Source organism: Fukomys damarensis, unplaced genomic scaffold (genome assembly GCF_012274545.1).
Source record: "Fukomys damarensis isolate Sample0158 unplaced genomic scaffold, DMR_v1.0_HiC HiC_scaffold_25, whole genome shotgun sequence".
Taxonomy (NCBI): Eukaryota; Metazoa; Chordata; class Mammalia; order Rodentia; family Bathyergidae; genus Fukomys; species Fukomys damarensis.
The window spans coordinates 33,197,651-33,220,216 of record NW_022900937.1 but is presented as its reverse complement, the minus strand read 5'-3'; the positions used below and the strand labels follow the sequence as shown (position 1 = coordinate 33,220,216).

At 43.7% G+C, this 22,566-nt stretch overlaps 1 protein-coding gene across 16 annotated transcripts in view; it reads left to right on the top strand.

Annotated features, from left to right (window-relative positions):
- The first annotated feature begins 537 nt into the window (after window positions 1–537).
- The window catches only part of Myt1l (myelin transcription factor 1 like), a 382,656-nt gene continuing 360,627 nt past the window's right edge, over window positions 538–22,566 (top strand). For 6 of the 16 annotated variants that reach the window (XM_033756162.1, XM_010629093.3, XM_033756161.1 and 3 more), the window contains exon 1: window positions 5,294–5,672. The gene's annotated coding sequence lies outside the window, so the exon portion shown is untranslated. The other 10 variants (XM_033756163.1, XM_010629092.3, XM_010629094.2 and 7 more) reach the window with 6 other exon arrangements.

The window sequence follows — 22,566 nt, the reverse complement described above, 5'->3', positions numbered from 1 at the left end:
CCCCTCCCCCCACCCCCACTCCCACGGAGAGTGGCTTGGAATTCTGGCTTGTTTCACGGTCACTGAAAAACACATATTATATCTATATATTATTTACCTGGTAACTAGCTGGGGTGGTATACCTGATTTAGCTGGAGACTTTGATTTGTAGGACTGACAACCTTATTATGCAGTGAGCTTATTATTGATATTATTCTGCTCTCGGTTGCCATGGCCACCTTGTGAGAGACATTCAATTTTCTCTCTTCCATCATCATTATCTATGAGGCCATCTGTTGTGGAAAATGAATTCAGCCTCATTTGCATGACTGATAAGCAATTTTTTTTTATCTATTTAACAGAAGGTCATATGCCGGGGATTTGGAGCTTGTGAAAAAAAAAGTGGAAAAAAAAAGCCTCGGAGAGGATGAGTGGGGCTGCGTGCATTAGGGGGTGGATGTGGAAGTGAAACCGATCCCTTAGGCCCGCGAGCCTATCGTACTGCATTTGTCATTCGTACCCAGGCGACATTGTTTTCCCCTAAGCTACCGCACACTAAACAGAGCGAGAGAGCTTTTCCCTGCAGCCCTGGTGAAGCCCCTGGTTTTTCACCCGTTGTTGGTGGGTGTATTTCAATTTTTTTTATTCCCTGGACTATGGGTTATGATATCAATATTCACTGAAGACAAAAGCAGCCTTTTCTGCCTGTCGGTGGTATGCTATCGCTCCTCGTCCTCTCCAACTTGTGAGGAGGAACAGGGTTCTCGCTTCTCTGTGTGTGTTTTGAGCCAGCACAGTTACCAAAATTGAACTTGCTGTCACTTGTGAGCCGTGTGGTCATGGTGTGAGGTACGTGATATTCCTTAGGTTAATTCTTTGGACTTAGTGGACAGAATCTGTTTTTACCATAGTTCAAGGGCTTGTGCTGCAATCCTATTGTTTGCTCCTTTTTAAAGTTATTTTTCTAGTGTGACTGGTAGCTGAAAGCTTCTTGAGCTAGAGGTCTTGTAATCACCAAACTCTGTCTTTAAAGCAAAATGGGTATTAGGTTGCATGTCTTAACTAATGTTGTTTATAAAAACACAACAAAACTTATTGCATGTGTAGTACTTGGGTGACACGAGACCACTGAAACAAAAACTTCCCAAAGACTTTGTTAGATGACTTTATGTTGCAGATGAAGTAGACAATTTCATATAAGGGCTCCTAAAATATTAGATATCCTTGATGTACTGTTGTATTTGTCTAATTCTAAGAAGAAACTTGATTTATATTGTTTAAACTGAGAAACTCAAATAAAGATTTTGAACAGTAACCTCAATGTTTGAAGTTCATAATAATGAAACAGCATTTCACTTCTAACAGAAATGTCTTTTAATGCCACTTATATGGATAAACTAAAAGTTTAAGCTGCATACTTTTTAGCTTCAAGAGAGATCAGAACAAGGCTCTAGGATACTCCTGAGAGTTAGCTATACAAAATATACACTATAGATTCTGAATTTATCATTCATTTATTCATGATACTTTCTTATACCACTAAAAACTGTAAGTTAGACATTTTGTTATTTGCTTAATTATTGCAAAAATATTTTACATTAGAGATTTTTTGTTCAAGTGTTTATATCTTTACTGAGCAAAATTAACATTACAGACAAAAGCATCACACCACTATCCTTACAGACATGAGAGAGCCTTTTTAATGTTTAACTTCATAAAAGTTATTAAGCTTTTCCAATACATAGTAAAAGCATGTCTTACATATAGGAAAAATATGATTATTGTTCAGATGAAAGTGCTTTGGCACAATATTCCTCCCGAAAACAATGCCACTGCATTCCTATAAGTTTTCCCCTCTCAAAAACTTAGAGCTCAAATGCTGATTGTACAATACAAATGCTTACTAAATGGCATATCTCAGATAAAGGAAGTTGGCATGTGTGGTTTTTTCCCCCAATTGACCTGAAGGAACACATATGATCCAATCACCTCAGGTGCAGTAAGTCAATTGGTTAAAAGTCTCCTTGAAGTTATACTTTAATGCTTAATATTCTTTATTCCAGACAAGCAAAGACTTCTGATATATTTGTGTGATAGCACAGCTCTCAGTGACACTTTAAAAGATTTGTACAGACCTTCCGAGGCAGTGGCCACTGTTATATAATCTTTTCTTTTTTAATCAGCCATTTTTTGTATTTTTAGCTTGAGAAATAAATTCATTAAGATACTAATTAAATGCTTAAGAAAGTTTAAAGGCATAAAACCTGGATAGTTTATGAAGATTGCTGAAAGTGGTATCAGCTTCCTTAAAAGATAATAATTCAAGCAACAGGAACATGATACCTGGATGTGCATTGTAATAGGAAAGATTATTCCTTTGCTTTTCCTGTTTACCTACAGTCTTCTAGACCTGTGAATCAACATTTTCAACTTCTAGAAAACCTAAAAGGTAGCAGTTTATTCTTCTTTCTTCCCTCCCCCACAAAAAAGTTAATTACCAATCTTGGTTGGATTCTTCCTTGCCTCCCTGACTTTTGACTGCTGCTAATTCACTGATTAATCTCATTAACGTGATTATGGTAGGATTTGGAGCTGGCTGCTATTGTTCAGCAGACAGTGCTATTCAGCCCGAGCACTTGCCACCTCATTCAGTTTTACTGTGATTTTTCAAAGCTGGTGGAGCGAGCCATTGTGAGCAGAGTCCCTCTGCCTCCCTTTCAGCACCGGGAGCTGTCCGCGGCTGATAGCGATTGCATTGAGCAGGGGGCTGGCTTCCTACAGGTTTACTGGCAATGTGAAAATAGCTCGCTTTCATCACCCTAATGATGTTGCTCATTGAGGTAGAAGTAGGAGCAGCCTTTACGGTCACAATTGGGTGTTTTGAAGATGGTGGCAGCTCAGATCTCCCTGCTTGAAGAGTTTTATTTTGTAAAGACCTTCCAGCTGCCATTACATACACATTTTACCCTATGTTCAAAATTTTACCAAGCATATATAAATCGGGAGAAATTACTTGTGTATGCATAATTGCGAGTTAAAAGAATATAAACACTGACACTTTTCAAATGGAAAAATCTTTATCTAAATATTAGTGGGTTTTAATATGATTTCACTTTTGAAAAGAAGACCCAGGTTTATCTGGTGTTTCAGTAAGACAGGGAGTATGCAGGAAACCTAAATGTCAACTTCCCCTGAGCAAAACTTGCATCTGGTGCCATAACTTATGCCAGCTTCATAAATTTATGCTAAAGCTGGGTTGGAGGTTGAAAGCCTGATTATTTGTGACTATGTATGAGTGATATACAAAACTTCTTAAAGGGATAAAAGTGCACAGTCTTCTTTGGGATAACAAAAGCTGTATGGGCTTGATTTTTTAAATATGTGGATATTTTCAGAGAATGAGTGTTCTTTAATGTTTTGTTTTCATTGATCCTGTTGTCTAGCTCACCTGATTTATATATTTTTACCTTTTGAAAAATACTTTATGCTTTTGTTTATTCCTAAACCAGAGATTTCACTATCTGATGATTTCTGTCTTGTTTTCTTTGTCAATTTTCAATGATTAGGAGAAAGAAAGAAGTTATTTTGCAATTTCAAAGCTTTTTAAAAGTTTTTCTATTTATTAAAATTATACTTAAAATTCAAAATGTTGACTTGATAATCTGATTATTTGTTCATCTGGCTTTAGGAATACTTAATGTGTGTGACTTTGGAAAGCTAATTACTTCTATGAAAAAATTAATTTTGTTAAGAAAAAATATTTTAATGTCACAAGCATGAGCTAGACATTGAAAAATCCGCTAACTAATCCAATCTGAGGAACAGACATTGTTTTAAAAATACTTACCATGTCCTCTACGATACTTTGTTTACTTATCACGAGATGCAGTGGCCACATGTTTAACTTCTAACAGCACAAAGTTTTACACACTCTCAGGTATTTTACATAAGAAAATCTATTCTGTGGATAAGAAGGAAAACTAAAATGCTTTTTTTGATTGGAGTTGGAATTGGGCTCAGCTGGGTGCCCCCTTTAGTCCAAGATTGCAATTTCTAATCAATAACCATTTTTTTAAAATGCATCTGGTACTTGGCCAGAAAGTCTACCTTGATGTGGTGTCTCCCCAGAACTCTGTCCAGGGAGCAGATGAATGGCAGGTTCCAAGAGAGAACTTCAGGGGTGCTGGATCTCACTGCCAATTTACTCCACAGCTTGCTTTGACTCCTATGGCATTTTGCATGCTCTTATTGTCAAGGTTTTTTTAAAGAGCCCTTTCCATGAATGTCTGTTTCTCTTTTTTTAAAAAAATCTCTTAAATATTCCTCAGAAAGGAGTCACAGAGGATAAACTTGAACAAAAACTGAGAAATGATTAACAGGTTTTGCACCAAGCTAAGTTTTACCCTACTGTGCTCTGTCCTACAATTCTATATCTGAAACTGATCTACAATTATTCCAAACTAACACCAAAAAATATTACAAGCTTTAAAAATAATATATAGCATAGATTTTTTTTTTTGGTGGGGAGAAGTGTGGGAGGGTCATGAACCAACACCATGTGGCTTATATGAAAAAAGACATTGAAAATTGCCATACCTCACATATTAAGAATTCTGCTTCTAGTGACCATTACTTATAGAGGGAGTAATATCAAATACTCCACTTTTTAATGATTTACTCGCTATCAGGTTATTTTAAGAGCTGTACACTTTTCCATCAATAGATTCTGTTTCAGGCAACGTGGCTCACTTTGGAGTATCTTTGTGTTCTCTCTCTCTCTCTCTCTCTCTCTTCCCTCCTTCTGCCCCCCCATCTTCTGTCCCTTCTCTCTTTAACTCTGTCCCTGTTTGTCTCTCGCCTCTCTGTCTCCTCTCTGTTCCTCCTTCACACCTGCATTGTTCAAGCATACACAATGATTTTTCTATGCATGTTTCCACAGTGAAACTGTTTTTGGCATTGACATCCTAATGGGTCCTCGGGGTATCCACAGAAGTATCAGAGATGGCAGAGAAAATGTAAGCCAGGTGTTATAAAACTAGAAAGTAGGCACCAATGCTTATTTATTGTACGAAAAATCACTGATCAACCCTACTGTATTGGGTTTTTCTGTTAATAAAAATTTCCTACAATGTATCTCTCTTAGAAAAAAAGAATCCCTACTCCCTATGTGGGGTCATCAGGAAAGTTGGGAGGGGGAGGGCATATCCAAGGGAAGTGGGGGGTCTTGTGCCGTGGAGATGGAATGGCTCAGGGTACTCCCTGGAAAGCCTGCTTGTTTGCACACTGCGGTGGTTCCCGGCAGGGCTGGCTGGGAAGGGAGCTGGACCCTGTGTAGGAACCAGTGAGTCTGGTCTCCATGCGCCAGCCAGACTCCAGCTTCAGAGGAATTACCTTTGGGAGCTACAAGAGGTGTTTTTGGTAACTCGGGACTTCCGTGTCAGCCTCCCCACGGAAGCCACAGTTAGTGCTGTGTTCTGTGTGGGTCTCTTGCGTGTCTCTGCCTTCACCTCTCACTGTGGAAAGAGAGCTGGCAGGGAGAGGGTCCTGGCGGGTGGGGTGCACAGGATGGAAGCCCAGGGGGAGCTGTGACCAGCACGTGCACTGAGCTCCCCATGGCAGACAGAGATGCGTGAGTGAGAAACAGACTGCAGAGAAGCCCTGAGCTCCATGGCTACCAGCTCTTGCACAAAAAGGTACCTCTTTCCTTTTATTTCAAGGTGACATGTGGGGTTTTTTTATTTGCCTGACTGGTGCAGCTCCTAGCCTTTGAGAATTATTACAGATATGCTCTGAAGTACTTCAGCAGAAAGCTGCTTTTCCACCTGGCCATCTCTGGCTCCTGTCTGATTGCACATTACAGCACTTCTTAGCATCGCGTGGTCTGGTACACAAACAGCAACAATGGCCCGGCTTGCAGCCGGAGTTGCCCCTCCGTCCACCTCCGTGGGCCTCTTGTCTGCATGGTGCTGGAGTTGTTGTTAAACAGGAGTGTGTGCGTTCACGGCGAGCTTCTGGGGGAGGGGGAGGTGCTAAGGTGGCCTTTATGATTTACCGGAGCCTTGGAGCCCGGAGTGTTACCAGAGAGAGACTTGCCAAGCGTGATGGTAGAGTTACCAGTGGAGCAGAGCATTTATTGCTGGACTCTGAAGCCATTTATAAAACCAGCACTTTTAAAAAATAGAAAGATGATAATGAAAATCAACTACCTGTGCTCTCCTTTGTATTTTGAATCCTTACTGGGTCTTGCTTTGCAGAATAAACTTTTTCTGATTTTTTTTCCTGCAAAAAATACTAAGAGGCTTAATCGTGCAACTTTCTTAGGGAAACAGTTCTGTCTCTTGTTTTAAAGAAACTGAGAAAGGAGCTTCTACTAAAACAGAATAATATGGTGCGGCTGGCAAGCCAAAAGAGATTTTAAGAATCACTTAAAGTTAACTCTTGAGTCTCCATTCTCCCATCTCCAGAAGTGGTAGGAGGAGGTCTGCGAATCTCTTTGTGTTTTGTTTCTATGTTAAGCAGTAGTACCATTTAAAACCCTGTAGGTTCAGCTGACTTTTGTGAGGTTTCTCTGGCCACAGCATGAATTTACAATAACATCAGTGATAGGGGAGATATTTTTAGATGTATTGCCTCGGCGGTAGCCGTGAACAGTCTGACTCTGGTATTTACAGTTCTCATCTATTACATTAAATACAGCACCACACATGATACACATTCTGCTCCAGAGATTTAGGGGCCTGTGGGTACAATGTAAGAAGCCTGTAGCATTCATCCCAATCTGGTCTGACTGTATTGCAAGCTTAATAAACAGGAATGTTAGAAATCGCTGCTTTCATCCACAGCTGTAGCTTGAAAAAAAAAAAATACCTAGATCAGCAGTGAAGTTCCCTCCTGTGTTAGGATTTGAGGAAATGGATATGTTTTGTGTTGCTTAGCGGCCGCAGCCTGAGCCAGGGTAAGTCAGCACTGTGCTCCAGTGTTATTCTGCTGCAGTGCTGTGGTCTCTGAGGAAAGCGGAGCTTGGTTCCCACAGCCGGGGCAGGATTGGCAGCCCAGGGCTGCCTGTCTGCTGCCTTTGGATGGAGTCTGCGTGCTACCAACCAGGCAGGGCGCTGCAGCATGCCCGTCTCCCCGTCGTTTAGTGGTGTCAACTTATTAATTTCCATCTCCAACTTCAGGCCTGTTAGTTTTCTGTCTGAAAGCATTATTACTTTTGTCCATGTGGCAAAATAATTAGCATACAGATGAGAAGTGGCCCCGGGTCTGCGCGCCGAGAGAGAGAGAGAGAGAGAGAGAGAGAGAGAGGAGAGAGAGACAGAGAGAGAGAGAGAGATGTGCAGTGGAAAGTTGATTGGATGAATGGAGAACAAATGGTGGGCATTCAAAAGCATTAGAAGAGTTTTGTAGTCGTGGAGCAGGCTGGAGGATTTTTCTGGGTGAGTCCCTAAGATGGAAGGCAGGGGTGGCTGCCGTGGGAAGGACCGGTTGTCAGAGGCTGGCTTGAGCTGATGGTGCCGTGTGGGATTACGGGCGCAGAGGATCCATTCGGACTACTTTGTTGTGCAGTTCTTCAGGTCTGTCTTTGACACCCCCTCCAGGTAAATATGTCCTGTCCTCCTGTGGTTTCCAGAGCAGTGGCTCCGCTTTTCCAAAGTGGAGCAAAGTTCAACTCCTTATGGTCAGTAACAAAAGAATAGTCATTTACTGTTGGCTTGGGGTGGCCGCTGTATCCATCTTCCCGTGCATAAGTCTGAAGTGAAAATTAACTGTTTAGAGATAATTGTTTTCAGAAATTTACAGCAGCCATTATTCAACGTGGCTAATTAATATTTTCTGGAACAGTATACGGAGACCAGCAAAATTAGCAAGCGGTGTGGCAACGAAAGCCCAGACATAATTAGTTTTGACTAGTGTATATTTTTCCTAGCTGGGAGAAGATTTTAGTTTATTTAACCAGCAACTCACTGGAGGAGGTGGTGAAAACCAAACTGAAGTTATCATCAATCTGTAGAATCTACAGATTGGAGATAGGAAAATGAGCACAACCTTTGATATTTTCAGACCTTTTCAGAAAAATAGAGATCATTTTGCGAATCAGTTTCCTGAGTTGAAAAGTGAGAATCAAGCTGCTGGAACCCCAATTTTCTATTGTCATGAGTAACATGGTTTCTTATATAATTCTGGGGCTCTGCTGCAACATGGGTGTTTTAATATTTAGTGAAATCAACATCTATCTTGCGGGGGGGCTTCGCCGATAAATACTTCTATCCTCTCTTAACAATTCTCCTTAAAAAGGCAAGGCATTCATTTTAACTGACCTAATTATTTCATCTGTTTTTAAGGTGGAACCTAAGTATAAATTATTAGACTTCAACTGTATTTCTGCAGTTTCCTGAATATTTTAGCTCACTTAATGCTTAGACTTGGCTTTTATTTTTCAGAATTAAAAATGTTGTTCTACTTTAGCTTGATTTAGACAATGACAGTGAATATTTGACAGAAAATACAACTTTTGGGGAGGAAGGGTGTGATTTCTTCTATTTAGAAAACTATGCCTTTCCAAAAATGAAACAAAAATATCTTCAGTGTACCTCAAGCTCAAGCAGAAGGCATTGGAAAACATATTAACCCTTCACATAAAGCTGTGAAACTTGGTTCTGATCATTTTTTGGTCATATTGCAAGTTTCTGAATATTCATATCCAGCTCCATTGTTTGCCTATTAACTGAACTTTCTATTTATTAATATTCTTTAGTGTATATACATACACTTTTTTCTATTTCATCTTTAGATTTGCTGGTAAACTAGAACGATGAAAGAATAGAGTTTTAAACACATTTAGCCTACAGTAATAAATACCAAATTGCTCTCAGATTCATAAACTCCTAGAGAAAAAAGTAATACTTATGTTTTCATTGCTGCATTTCATTCCAAAGTTGAGTCAAGCTTTCTATGATTAACTCCTTTTCATTTTATGATAGATTGTAACTTTCTTGGGGCAAAATATCATTTTGTCTTTAACCTTAGCTGGTCTGCTTAGAAGCAGGAGGGGGAATTGAATGTCACTGTGCATAACACTTTCTTTGTGCCTCGCTGCCTCCCACAGAAGTCCAGCTTTAATGTTTTCAGGGCCAAAATTATGTCCTGTGAGTTTCCACTTGACAGAGTTACTTTATGCCACTGGTTGTAATGTTACTTCCTGGGCTCTATGGAGAGGAGAAGAGCTTGCCCTGGAAGACAATGAAAAGTCCTAGAGCTGGAAATGTGGTTTGATATAAGCCAGCCTGAAAATTTGATTTCTTTTTTTTTTTTTCTTGTTTCAGTCTTGCTGTTAGGTTGAAGACCAACTTTGGAAGGAAATGCAGCTTTCCATAGCAAAAATTGTCTAATCTGTCCATGAGATCCCAAAATATCAGCCCCTAACACCGGGGCTTTGTGACAGCCACCCTGAGTGGCGGGGGGGGGGGGTGGTCTTACATTAGAATGTTCTGTGTCTGTGGGGTTGTCCTGGGCCATACATGGTGCAGGCTGTTGCCTCAGTAGGGCTCCCACTGCTTGGGAATGAAGAAAATACAAATCATCTTCCTTCCAAAATGTTACTCGACCCTATTTCCTTTAAATTTCCATGCCATGATGAATTTTGCACTCTTAGGAATGTGTAACAAATCTCTTCAGTGGTTTGGGGAGTGCATGGATAGATGTGTTTTTAAGATGCCAGTGGGGATAGGGTGGTGTGTAGGCTATGTCTTGGAGCCATGGGGTCAGCGTGTGTGCTGTGTGGAGCTGCCCAATGTACATGTGCACTCGTTAATATACTTGAAAGAACTTTATGACTTTACATTACATACTGACTGCCTTTTACTGAAGTCTGGCTGCTTAGATAGCACAGTCAGATTGCTTTAAAGAAAATTATCTCAAGGATATTGGACATTTGCTTGAGAAATTTTTAAGTGTGGTCTTTGAGGCTTAGGTCCGTAAAGCAAATCACTCAAGGATGAAAAATGTATTGGGAGGGGGCTTTGTTTGTTTTTTAATTTTTTGTACATGGACAAAGGTTTTCCTTATGGCCTTTCTAGCTTCAATCCTGTCTGGGGTAGGACCTTCATGCCATTATTTATCACTACCTGGAGCAGAATGTATTTTCATGACACCCCACAGAATGCTTTTTTCAAAAGTAAGCATTGCTCCCATTTCCAAGGGCTGCCACATCTCTGAACCCTGACAGCAATGAGCTATTCTCAGAGGTTTGCTGTGGATTTGGTTCAGTCTCCCTCCCTGGTCCATGCATTGCCTAGCCCATCTGAGCAGGAGCTCAAAGCACAGAGCGTTGTCGCCATGAAACAATGCTAGCCAGACTGGTGGTGGAGATAATCGAGTCTGCAGGGCACCCCATAGAGAGCCATCAAATCAAGTCTGCTCTGGAGCTGCCTGCGAGATTGTGAACATTCAGAAATCAATGCTGCATCTGCTAGTGGACCCTCTGGTTCACTGAAACTCCCACCTGGCTAATGCATCTGGGCAGAGAGCTTTTCAGAAACCAGTTTCCTTCAGGATAAATTTAATACATCTTGAGGGCCAGGCGCAAGCAAATTGATTCTATCTCTGAACCAGGAAAACTCATAAACATCTGTAAGAACACAGATTTCCAGCAACCCCAGGATTAGGGGATGTGATTTTTTTGAAATATTCCAAGCCTACTCCCTTCATACCTCATGCCAGCATGGCATTTTTTAATTAGGAAGTTGATTAAAAAGGGCACGGTAGACCACAGATGTATGGTCCTTTGGCATCCATCCAGCTGTTTGTTGTCTGAGTTGTGGAAAGCACTTTCTCATCACCAGTTTTGTGGGGAGGCGGTCATTATAGGATGAAGGGCTGGAAAGATGGAATCGTCCTGCCTGTGAGCTCATGGCAGCTGGGGTGGCTTCCTCCGTCGCCTGTTCTGCAGACAGACTTGCTGGCTTCCTTCATGACCCAGATCACATGCACTTGGCAGCTAACTCAGAGCAGAGAGCAGCAAGGTGTATTACCCTCTGGGATTCTGGGATTCTGATTTTTCAGTGGTCAATAGGAGAAATCAGCATGGTTTGCATTTTCTGAGTTTAAGCTGATTTTTTTTTAACCTCACATACAATAGGCTGGGGCCAGGGCTAATAGCTGCTCTACTAGTACTGTGCTGTTTACCCCCAAGAGTAAACTGGTTTTGTTTTGGGTTTTGTTTTCTAAGGGAAATTCCTCTTTGACTGGCTCTTTTTGAGAGTTGGAAGTATATTATCACACGAATAAAATTTTATGCCTAATTGCAGTGTCCCTATGGCTAATGTGGTGTGAATAAGTACCATGTTATGAATTTAACCCTGTCCATTCCTCTCGTTGTTGGAGCACTTCCCCAAGATGCAGTGCACCCCGTAAAGTAGAAGCAGTGGCCCCCAATGGCTGATGTGGGGCACCAAGGCAGGTCTCTGAAGCTGCAAGAGAGGCCCTGGGGCTTGTGCAGGACCCTGGGGACCCTGCTCGGGGGCCCAAGCAGGGGGTGACATCCTCACCCCACTGGGATGCCTCAGCTGCTGGGCCAGCAAGACTCTCTTTTGTTCTCCATCCCTCTGAACCTTCTTGCAAATTTACTAATTATTTTTAGAGTCTGCATTTTAGAAGAGTTCAGGGAGAGACCAGCTGGAGTCAGCAGCCGTGGGGGCAGGCCAGGGATTCCTAGTGTCTTCTCATAGGGAAAATAAAGCACCAAAGTTAACATCGAAGGCTCGGGGCCTGACTCCTTCAAGTCAGCTCCTCCCTCTATTCCTACACCCCTAAGTAAGTCATTCATGCAGCATGCACATATTAAGCCCCTACTGCATGCACTGTCCAGAGAAAGACCTGAGTGAAATCACTGCTTGCCCTTTAAGGAGTCAGGCCATTAATCTCCATGTTTATCCTTCAGTTGCAGGGTGAGAGGATAGGGGTTTCTGAAATATTCCAAGCCTACTCCCTTCCTACCTCCCGCTAGCGTGGCATTTTTCAATTAGGAACTTTTTGACAAAGGTCGTTACAAATACTTCTCCACTGGCTTTTCTTTGAATATATTTTGAGATAACTTACATCATTTTCTGAATGAAGAAGAGGAATGTTCTGAGCCTCGATTTCTCCTGCTTGGATGGTTTGCACCAAAGGAATCTAAGTGATCATACTGAAAATTAGCCTCCAATTGCACAGCATTGTCTCACCCGCATTTCTTTATAAATGAAATACATGATTTGAGCCTATGGCCCTCTTATGAAATCTAGAGCTGGAGAGTCCCGCGTTGCAGGGTTCCACGTGGCTGATCTTTAATCGCCATCCTTGTCACATCACACTGGCTGCTCCTTCCCTCTGTATAGAGGAAGGGTGGGAATTGGCCTTCTATCCTTGTACCTGGGAAAGCCAAAGACAGCAAATAGCCTACTATATGGAGGGGGGCAGTGGTGGTAAATGTCAGGTCTCTGTGAACCAATTTTGAAGCTCTTGCTATCAGAGATCGAGAAGGGAACACTTCAGGTACAGCATGGTTAAGGCTCAGACTACTGACTGGGGCCCATTCTCCAGACTGGGCGTTCATCCCATCCCTGGCCTGTGACAGGGCCCAGCCCTGCCACCTGCAGACATAGCAGGGCAGCTGAATGGGTCACCCTGCCCACCACTGGCTGCAGAGAAAGAGGAGGGGACGAATTCAAATTACATACAAAGTGGGCATGTATTTCAGACCCTTTTGAGGAATACTACCACATTTTCAAGAGTCCAATCCAACGGAACATATCTGCCTATTCAGAATGAAGATTTTTGTCATTAAATCCTGCCCAAGACAAGTTATGTTGGAATTAGCATTTTATATTCTCTCAGAGTCTGGAGATTTAAGTAGCTCAAGCATCAGAAAGCCACATGTCTTTGCTTAAAAATGGAATTCTGAGATTACATAAAGCAAGTAGTGGTTGATGCTAGCTACTTGTATAAAACAGGAAAGAAAATGTTAATAATTTGCTCAAATAAATTTTGATTTAATTTATTACTCTTACTCCTCATTTGCTGAATATGACACTTTTGGTTCTGAATTAAATGTATGAAATCTTCCACCAAATTTGTATTGTGAATCTCCCAGTGTCTTTTCCAATTCCTTTCATAGTACCGAGAAGAAAGGAGCTGGTTTTTTCTGCCCAAATGTTTTTTAGCTAATACGCTGTTACTGGGATTTTGTTAGCTCAAAAACAACCCTTCTCCCTCAGAGACCCGCCCCCACAGTGCAAGCCAAGAAGTGTCATGTCTGCCCCCGGGGACAGGCTAACACACCTGTTTACAAACGGGCTGGGCCACCTGGTCCTCAGGCTTCAGAGTTAATGATCAGGACAGGATCTGATCAGGGGGACGACGGGACGGGGACAAGGTCAGATTTGTGACACAAAAAAGTCACTTCTGAGCACAGAGCCACATGGCACCCCTACCTGTATGGAGTGTTTTGCATGAATTAGAAGAGTCATTTGGCCCATTACAGATAACCCAAATTGTAAATAGCAACGTCCTAAAGACCAGATGCAGAATACATACAAGGAATTGCAGAGCCTTTGGAACCTTGCATTTCCTGCTTTACATTTTTCAAAATCCAGAAAATATGGATTGGATCATTTCTTTTAGCCTCAAAGGTGCCAGTGAAATGTGAGGTCACCAATTAGACAATCGGCACTAGAGAAATAGCTGTTTTTAATAAACCACCATTCATGTAGTCTTTCCTCTGTTCTCTCCCCTCTGACACCTGCCTCTTCCCTTTTGTCCCTGACTCTGTCCCCTCTAACTTTCTGGCATTATGAGCACCCCTGCCTGTTCCTGCCCCTGATTCCTTTATTTAATAGGGGCAATGAGGAGTATGGTTAAAGACTTCACCAGTAAAGATTTTTCCTTTCCTCAGTTCCTTGGTCTCCACCAAAAGTCAGAAACGCTCCTCTCAGCAGTTTCTGATTTTGGCAGGTGGCCTGGCATAGGGAACCTCTACTTTCTAACCAAAGTATTAAAAATGACCCGTGTCCCAGGGAGGCTTCATTTATCCACACTTTGCTTACTCATCAAGCACTGAACATGTAGTCATCTTTCCTTTTTTCTTTTTCCTGTTCTTACATCCTGAGACTGTGCGACCATAGTTGACGTCAGCAGTGATGCCTGTGTGACAGGGTCCAGCTGGAACCACCTTCATGTGTGGTTTGAGGGTGGCTCAGACCCTGTCATCCCCGCTCTCTCTGCTCTTGTCAGGGTGAAGAGGTTGGATTCACGGGTTACTCAAAGCCTTCCAGTTCTAATGGGCTTGGCATCCCCACACAGGGACGACTCTGCCAAGGCAGGGCTCTGCCACCTTGGAGCTTAGCACTCTTGGCAGAGAAGTGCAACCTAGCCAACCCCACCACCCAGATCGGTCCTGAAGTTCCAATCCTCATTACTAAGGGCCAATCGACTGACTTGAAATTCGCCCAGTCAAATGCCTCTCGGTCATCTCTACAACTGTCTCATGGAGCTCAGATATGGACCTAGGAATTGGCTCTCTTTAATTTCTCTTTGCTATTTTTTTGTTTTGTTTTGTTTTGTTTTGTTTTGTTTTGTTTTTGTACCAGGGATTGAACTTGGGTCCTTGTGCTTGCAAGGCAGGCTACCGAACCGCTGAGCTAAATTCCCAGCCCCATCTCTTCACTGTTAATCTCACCTAGTTTGTGGCCATTGACTTGACTTCAGGCAAGAATTCTTTGAGGGCAGCAGAATTGAAAGAAATATGCATGTACTGTGAGGCTTTCTGGCTCCTACTGGGATCCTCTCAATTCTGATTTCCTGGATCTTTTTAACCCAGTCACAGTAGAGGCAAATCAAATGCATGTAATTTATATACTCGGGCTAGTACTTAAAGAACCAGACCCACTGTCTTTATGGCTTAGCTTTCTTTTCAAAAAGCAGGATATAGGGTAAACACAGGTGAAGTAGGAGCACATTTTTAGCAGCTAAAATCTATTATATAATACATGTCCTATTTCTGGTAGCCTAGGGCAGAAGGTACCCAAAATGGCGCTCGAGAACTTGTGGGGTCAAATAAACACTAAGTTTTACCACAGTGGCCACAGGCTGTTCTTCACCAGTAGGAGTGGGCCCAGATACTGACCACAAAATATCCCAGAGACAGAGAACACAATGTCACAGTAGGAAAAGAAAGGGACACAGGAAATTAAAGACAGCCAGCTCACTCCTGAAACTTAGACAGCTCACCTGAGTTGCAGAAGCCCTTGCAGGTCACTGATCACAGGAGGCACCTTTGAGAAAAACTGAAGGAAAGAGTAGGGAGTTGGGGGATGGGAGAGACTGGGCAATAGGAAGTAACTACAGTTAGGTAGGAGCCGGAAGTTCTGGTGTGACATCGCACGGTAGGGGACTACAGATGACAATGACGTACTGTATGCTGTGGCGGTCAGCAATCCCAGCACTCTGGGATGGTGAGGCCAGTGGGTTGTAAGTTCAAGCCCAGCCTGGGCAGCTTAGCAACTTAGAGAGACCCTGTCAAAAGGGTGGAGGGTGTAGCTCACAGTGCAAAGGCCCTGGGTTCAATCCCCAGTGAGAGAAGCTGGGGAGAGAAGAAGGAGGAGAAGGAGAAGAAGATGGAGAAAGACGAAAAAGAAAAGGGAGGAGGAGGAAAAGGGAAGGAAGGAAGGTAAACACTGGTGATTGGTTTATATGTTTACCCTGCTTTGAGTATTACAAAATGTGTGCGTGTATCTAAATATCACATGGCACCCTGTGAATATGTACTTTTTGGCAGTACTGGGAATTGAACTAGGGCTTTCACACTAAGTTATATCGCCAGGCCTTTATTATTTTTTTTTTTTTTTACTTTTTATTTTGAGTCAGCCTCTCACTAAGTCACTAAGCTGCCCAGGCTGGGCTGAGATCCTCCTGCCTCAGCCTCCCAGTGTACTAGAATTACAGGTATTCACTCCCACACCCGGCTAATATGTACAATTTTTACGTGTCCATTTAAAACTTTTGAAGTTTTTTTAATGCACATGTTCAATTTGATGAAAGAACCCACTCTTTCAGAAGCTCACAGTGCCACATGCAGAACTTCTCTGTGTATTGGGAAGCTGTGACTGGGAGGTTTGGGGAGGAAGGTGACCCTGTGTGAAAAGGGAAGAGGAGGAGAAGGAAACGGAGGGAACAAACACTGCAGGAACTTTTTCTCCTCTTGAGATTGAAGAGAGAAAAAACAAAAACAGGCCATGGACATGTGCTTATGACCTGCATTTGGACTATTTTTCCATTTGAATTTGAAGTGGGACAGCATAAAGATGGATCGCCCAGTAAAATCATACTTTTGGAAGATCAGAAGTTTTGTGATGTTGAGTGACAAGGACCCACACAGTCTGTTACATAAGTCCAAGCCGCTCACGTATTATATTGAGAAACTAATGAAAATAGACTGTCGGGAAAACACCCTGCTAGCAGCAATCACCAACCATTACACCGTGGGCAAATATCCAGGCTGAAGTCTCTACCACGGTTCGTGTCACATGGAGCCCACAGGAACCAGAGGGCTGCTGCAGGAGGGTACCCTGCAGTGGCAAGCCCACTCCCTACCTGTTTGCTTTTTACATTTTTTTCAAAAACGCATGTCATGGCCGGGGATTTAGCTCAGTGGTTCCGCCACCTGCCTCACAAGCACAAGGACCCAAGTTCAAGCCCCAGTACCAAAACATAAATAAATAAAAGAATAATAATAATAATAAATGCGTGTCACTTCTTTCTAAGTATGGGACAACCTAGAGGTTTATCGTCTCTACTGAGACGATTACAGAGTCTTTCCATGTTGCCTATTCATAAAATATTTGCATCATATTTCTCATAAACCAGTTAGAAACATTTAAAACAATAGAAATAGTTACTTCTACTTTGCTCTGAATATCTCCATAGGTACAGAGGATTTATTGCTTTTTTACATGCCGAGGTGCTAGAAAGATGCACTTGTAATAGGCTCTCTCACGGGAAAGGAATGTGTCCTTGAAATATTTGCAATCCTGAGAAGGAAGATAAGCTGTCCAGTTTCAGGTTCCAACATGGCTCTCAAATTAGCAAGCCCTCACTCTTTCATAGTGAAATCTAATTTGACTGTGACTTACAGCATAATATCTCTGAGATAGTATAAATAATATTTTTAAATACTTTTCCAGAATAAGAGCAAGGCAGAAGTATCCCATGTCACCCCATGTGGTACTAAGTGGGGTCTTAATCCCCTTCCTTCCTCCTTTTGACACAATTCACACATTTTCCGAAAAGAATATTTTGAACAATTTGTAAATTTATATATTGCTAACTTAAGCCTCATTCAGAATATTTTATTTACTATCTGCTTAATTTAACCAAGTATCACTTCGACTGAGCTTCAAGCCCTCCTAAAACCACAGCTGTACCCCACTTCTGAGCACAGCTAAGATGGCCAGGATTACAGAGAGCATGTTCAAAGGGCCTGTGGTCCCTCGGTTCAGCTCCATTTCCCAACTGTGGCTTATACAACATCTGCCATCTTCCGAGAGCCACAGACCCAATTTTATCAGCTTCATTTTTGAGATGAACACCTTGGCCATGCCAAGGGTGCCAAGAAAGAATTACTTCCTTCACCCTTTCTCCATTGATGCCTGAAGATAGTGACTGCAGAACAAGAATCCTTAATGTGCTTATGTTCTGAAAAGCATGGAGGGAGTCATTTGTTTGGGCTCTAAATTCATTGCTGTTTCCATTCTTTCCTTCCTGTGCTTAGATCACCCACAATCTCTGCATCTTCTGCCTCATTCATTCCTTTCAAACAATGGCTGCTGTCCTTAATCGATTCACGAGTATCCACTGAGATGTCCTTCTGCCTCGCTGCTGGCTATTCTTCCTGTCTCCCTCCTCTGCCCTCTCTGTCGGCTTCTGGCCCGAACACAGCCCCTTCCCACCTCATCCTGGCTCTGAGCACCGCCTTCGCCCAGTTTCCTCTCACAGCTTTGGGTGAAACGTCCTCAAGACGACGTATGTGCTGTCTCTGTCCTTGGTGCCCCGGATGCAAACTTTGTCCTCATTTCCGAGGGTTCAAATGCAGGAAGAAAGGGTCATGGGAGAGAAACAGATAATGGAATCATCAGAAAAGCTAGCAGAGAATCCCCCACAAAGTTTAGAAGTGCTAACATTCTTGGAGAGAGAGAGAGAGAGAGACGTGTGGGGGGTGTTGTGATTTTGTTTCTTAGTAGTCAAAAGAAGCAACTGGGGGAGAAGCCAAATATAGAAGCCATTGGAGAGGAGAAAGGGGAGCAGTCTGGTCCCCGGCATAGGCAGGAACAGAGGGAAAGGCAGAGTCGCTTCCTTCCTTCCCATTCCATTCCTTCTTCTCTCTCCGAAAGAATGGGGACTGTAGCCGCTCCCCCAGCATCCGCTCCCCCAGGCAGGCCTCTGTTGGAGCACCCAGACTCACACACAATTAGGCCCCGCAGCTCTTGTAATTGAGCCGTGTGATTCATCTGCCTGCATCCCATGATTCAACGGGGGAGCCTGGCTCGAGCTGCGCGCGCACACCCCGTGAACTTGCTACGGCTGGGTCTTGGATTGTTGCTATTCCAGGAGGCTTTTCTTGAACGGACCGGGCTGATTAGTGCAAGGCCAAAGTTTCCAGTTTGGGGTAAAGCGTATCTGCCGCCTGGTCCTTTACAACAGGGCTCCATCCTCAAAGCTTCAAGCAAAGCAGGTGCCAGTATGGCTTTCCCGGCTGGGCCTGGGATGCCTGCCCAGGGACTTCTACGATTCCCTGCTTGCTCCTGCATCCCTGTCTTGCAGCGGTGCGCCATGTCTAAAACCCAGCCAAGGGTGCTTTATATATTCTAGGCATTAGTCCTCTTCTCACTTTGTAGGCTGTGTAATCCCAGCACTCAGGAGGCTGAGGCAGGAGGATCGCTGTGAGTTTGAGACCAGCCTGGGCTACATAGTGAGTTCCAGGTCAGGCTCAACTGCATAGTGAGACCCTGTCTCAAAAAAACTGTAGGCTGTCTCTTCCATCTGTTGGTTGCTACCTTTGCTGTGCAGAAGCTTTTTAGTCTAATATGATCCCATGTGTTGATCCTTCGTGTTATTTCTTATGTAATTGGAGTTCAGTTCGGAAAGTCCTTGCTTGCTCCTATAACTTCTAGAGTTTTAGCTATCTTATCTTCCAACGGGTTAGGTGTTTCTGTTTTAATATTTAGATCTTTGATTTTATGAGAAACACAAAATATACATAAATGAAAAGGGGAAATAAAAGGTAGAGCATAGGAAACAGGAAAACAGAGCTTCTGCAAAAGAGAAGCGGACCAAGAGAGGGAGGGGGGAAGAAGAGGAGAAGGAAGTGGATATCAAAAGAATTAGGATGTGTTGCGTGCATGTGCCAACTCCCCACAAGAAAGGTAGCCATTATGTACTGCAAATGTACGCTGATAAAATCTAAAAATTTAAATCAAACAGGTGAGGGGCTGGAGGGCCCGGCCTTGTCTCCGGCTGTGCATGACCTGAGGGGTCTATTTGCCTCAACTGCACCCCAATTGTGTCCCAAACCTGTACACACCAGAGGGCCTGTTTCATTGTTCAGACGGTACTTCTAGGGCTCTCACTTGGATCAGCTGACCTGAGGGCCTTGGGGCCTCCCGCACTAGCTCATGAGACCAGGCAGCATAGTGAGCTGACCCAGGATGCCGGTTACTTGCCTGGACACATCAGCACTGTGTGACTTGTTCTGGAGGAGAGAACAGCCTGCTTAGCACCTTCACTCTCACACCTCCCTGCTCGTGTGTGGCATCAGCTCCTTCTCTGCTTTCCCCTGTGATCTCGTGTCCCATCTAGCCTGGAAATCAGATCTTCGTGTATTCTCAGGTCAGGTTCTGGAGGGACCTAGGCCACAGCTGAGATTTTGAGTTATCAGGAGAGACTGTGAGACCCAGGGTCATCGTTTTGAGTCGGATCCAATAAGTAGGGCTTTGCCTCTTGCCTAGGGGTAGAACAGGAAGTCTCTTCGTCTTCTGTTTTGTACTTGTTTACTTTTGCTGATTGGCAAAAGGAGTTTTGCTCCGAGCACCCGTTTTGCACGGGTGACTGTGGTTCTAGTCATTCCTTCGGCTACCCAGTGTTACCTTAGATGGTGTGAGTTAGAAGAATGTGAGTCATACCTGTCCTCTGGGCTCAGAAATCGTGCACACTGGTAGGGAGGGGAAGACGTACTGATGAATAACTGTGACACACTTTGGAGTTTGATGAACGAACGGGGTAAGTCGCTGTCAAAGGAGTGTTGTGATTTGCTCATGAGGAGGGAGCAGGGACAGAAGCAGGATGCCACAAAGATGGCAGTGTCTGTGACAGTGCTTAAGGGAGAACAGGATTGGCACAAACAGCAAAGAGGGGAGATGTGCCGGCCGGAAGATGAGCAGAAGCTCCCGGAAAGGATGCCCTGGCTTTTCTAGGGCAGTGGGTGGGACAGCCAGCCAGGAGCCCGGGTAGGGAAGGTCACAGGGGGTCACGGTGCTGTGCTCACAACTGTCTCTGGTTGTGAGGATTATGACTTTGTTCTCTAGATAATGGGAAATTACCGAAGGTTTTGTGTAGCTGAATGGCACGGCCAGAGCTATTCTTTGGGATAATTAATCTGGCAGCCAATCAGTGGCTACTTCCTGCCAATTCTGTCTCTAAAATAGCTCTCCCAACTGCCGCATCCTTCCATCCTCTCCACCGCCACTTTAGCGTGGTCTCTCATTATCCCTCTCCTGGGCCGGCACTGCAAACGCCACTCCTTCCACACGCCACAAATGTGTTCCACTCGCTGTCTGCTGATCAATTATCCAAGTATAGTTTTAGCATTTTTCTGCTCAAGCAACACCAGGCTCCTTCTAATTCCTATAGAAATGAAGTGTAACATCTTACTCTGGGGTTTGGGGTCACTCTCAGCCTGGTCCCCATGTGCTCTGCGCCCTTGCCCTGTCATCTAAGCAACTCCAGGCAGAGCACTGAATCCATGCCGATACCTCCTGTCTACCCCCAAAAGCTGGGTCAGTGACACTTTTCTACTACAAACCCCACCCTTTCCAGGTGAAGCCCAGCTCTCCATCCCTACCCTCTCTTCCTATAAGTGCTGCTGTGGTGGTCCCTTTCCTTGTCCACCTAGCATTTCTAGCAACTTGTGTTTTGTTTTGTTTTTTGAGACAGACTGTCCTTGTGTCATTCAGGCCAGCCTTGAACTCACTATATAACCCAGGCTGGTCCGGAACTTGCAATGATCCTCCTGGTATGTTGTCATTGCAGGGAAAGCTGCCCTGAGGTGTGCAGATACAGGAAAGCCCATGACAAGTGCTTTCTGTGTATCTTGAGATGTCCCACTCGAATAGTGTTGCCTCTGGGTGTCCTGACCCCAAGATCCAGCTCCTAGCAGGAAGCTCCTCCTTCTGCACCTAGTTTACTTTGCTTTTTGCACTTACATCAGAAGTGTGTTCCTTGTTGCTTGAACCATTCAATGCCACTTAAAAGATAAATAGCCACAGGCCAGCCTCTGGAGAGTGAGGCACCAAGAAGGATCCTTGAAATCTCCAGCTCTGGGGTGCAGGCACAGCCATCAATGCTAATGAAGGGTGTAGAAGTAAAATCTGAATGGATACTGGAAGGGCAAATCATCCTTTCCTAGGATCTTCCTCCCACTGGGGCAAAACCCAGAGCAAGGAAGGGCACCTGGACACAGAGCACCCAGAGGCACAGGCTCAGGGCCAGGCAGAGAGAGAAGCTGCAACGCCATTCCAGGCTCAGAAATCCCACCTTTCTGATGCTAAGATCAGGTCCTGGAAGTTCAGTGTGGCTATAAGCAGCGGCCCTGCAGAAGCCACTTCAGAAGCAGTGGACACAGGACATCTCCCTTCAGACACAGGGATCCCGAGAAAATGTCTTGGTGGAGCACCTGCTTCTGGGTTGATGAATGGAGGACTCCCTGTGTTTGATGTTCACCTTTAAAGCTAAAAGGGACTATTGTCATTTAAATAGCACGGTGAGCTATTCTGGAAATAGACAAATTTACTCTGGATGTAGATATTTTGCTGTTTTACTTCTTTTCTGGGTATGGTGAACCAAAAGTTGGGTCCGGAGATGGACAGATTTTAAGCCGTCAGATGCAGGAAGGAATAGAGCCAGCCCACTGTGGGATAACCAGGCATGTGTGACCCTCCTGAGATGTTCACCTGGAACCCAGGTGTCCTCTCTGCTTTCTCTGCTCTTATGACAGAGAGGTTTGTGACACAGATATATAATGTTTATCGTCTATTTCACCTCATCTCCAGGGCAGATCCAAATTCCAAATGTTACAGAATAAGCTTCTCAAAGATTTTAACCTAATTCAATATTGCAAGCCCCTGTTATTCCAATGTATCGCAAGTATAGAATAATTATCAGTGAGGCAAGTTCACCTTATTGTATACAACAACTTCCAACCCAAATGTGACTTCTACACTGGGAGTCACCTCAGAGCAGACTGGCTATGGCCAGTGTCCAACAGCCAAATGGGGCCAGAGG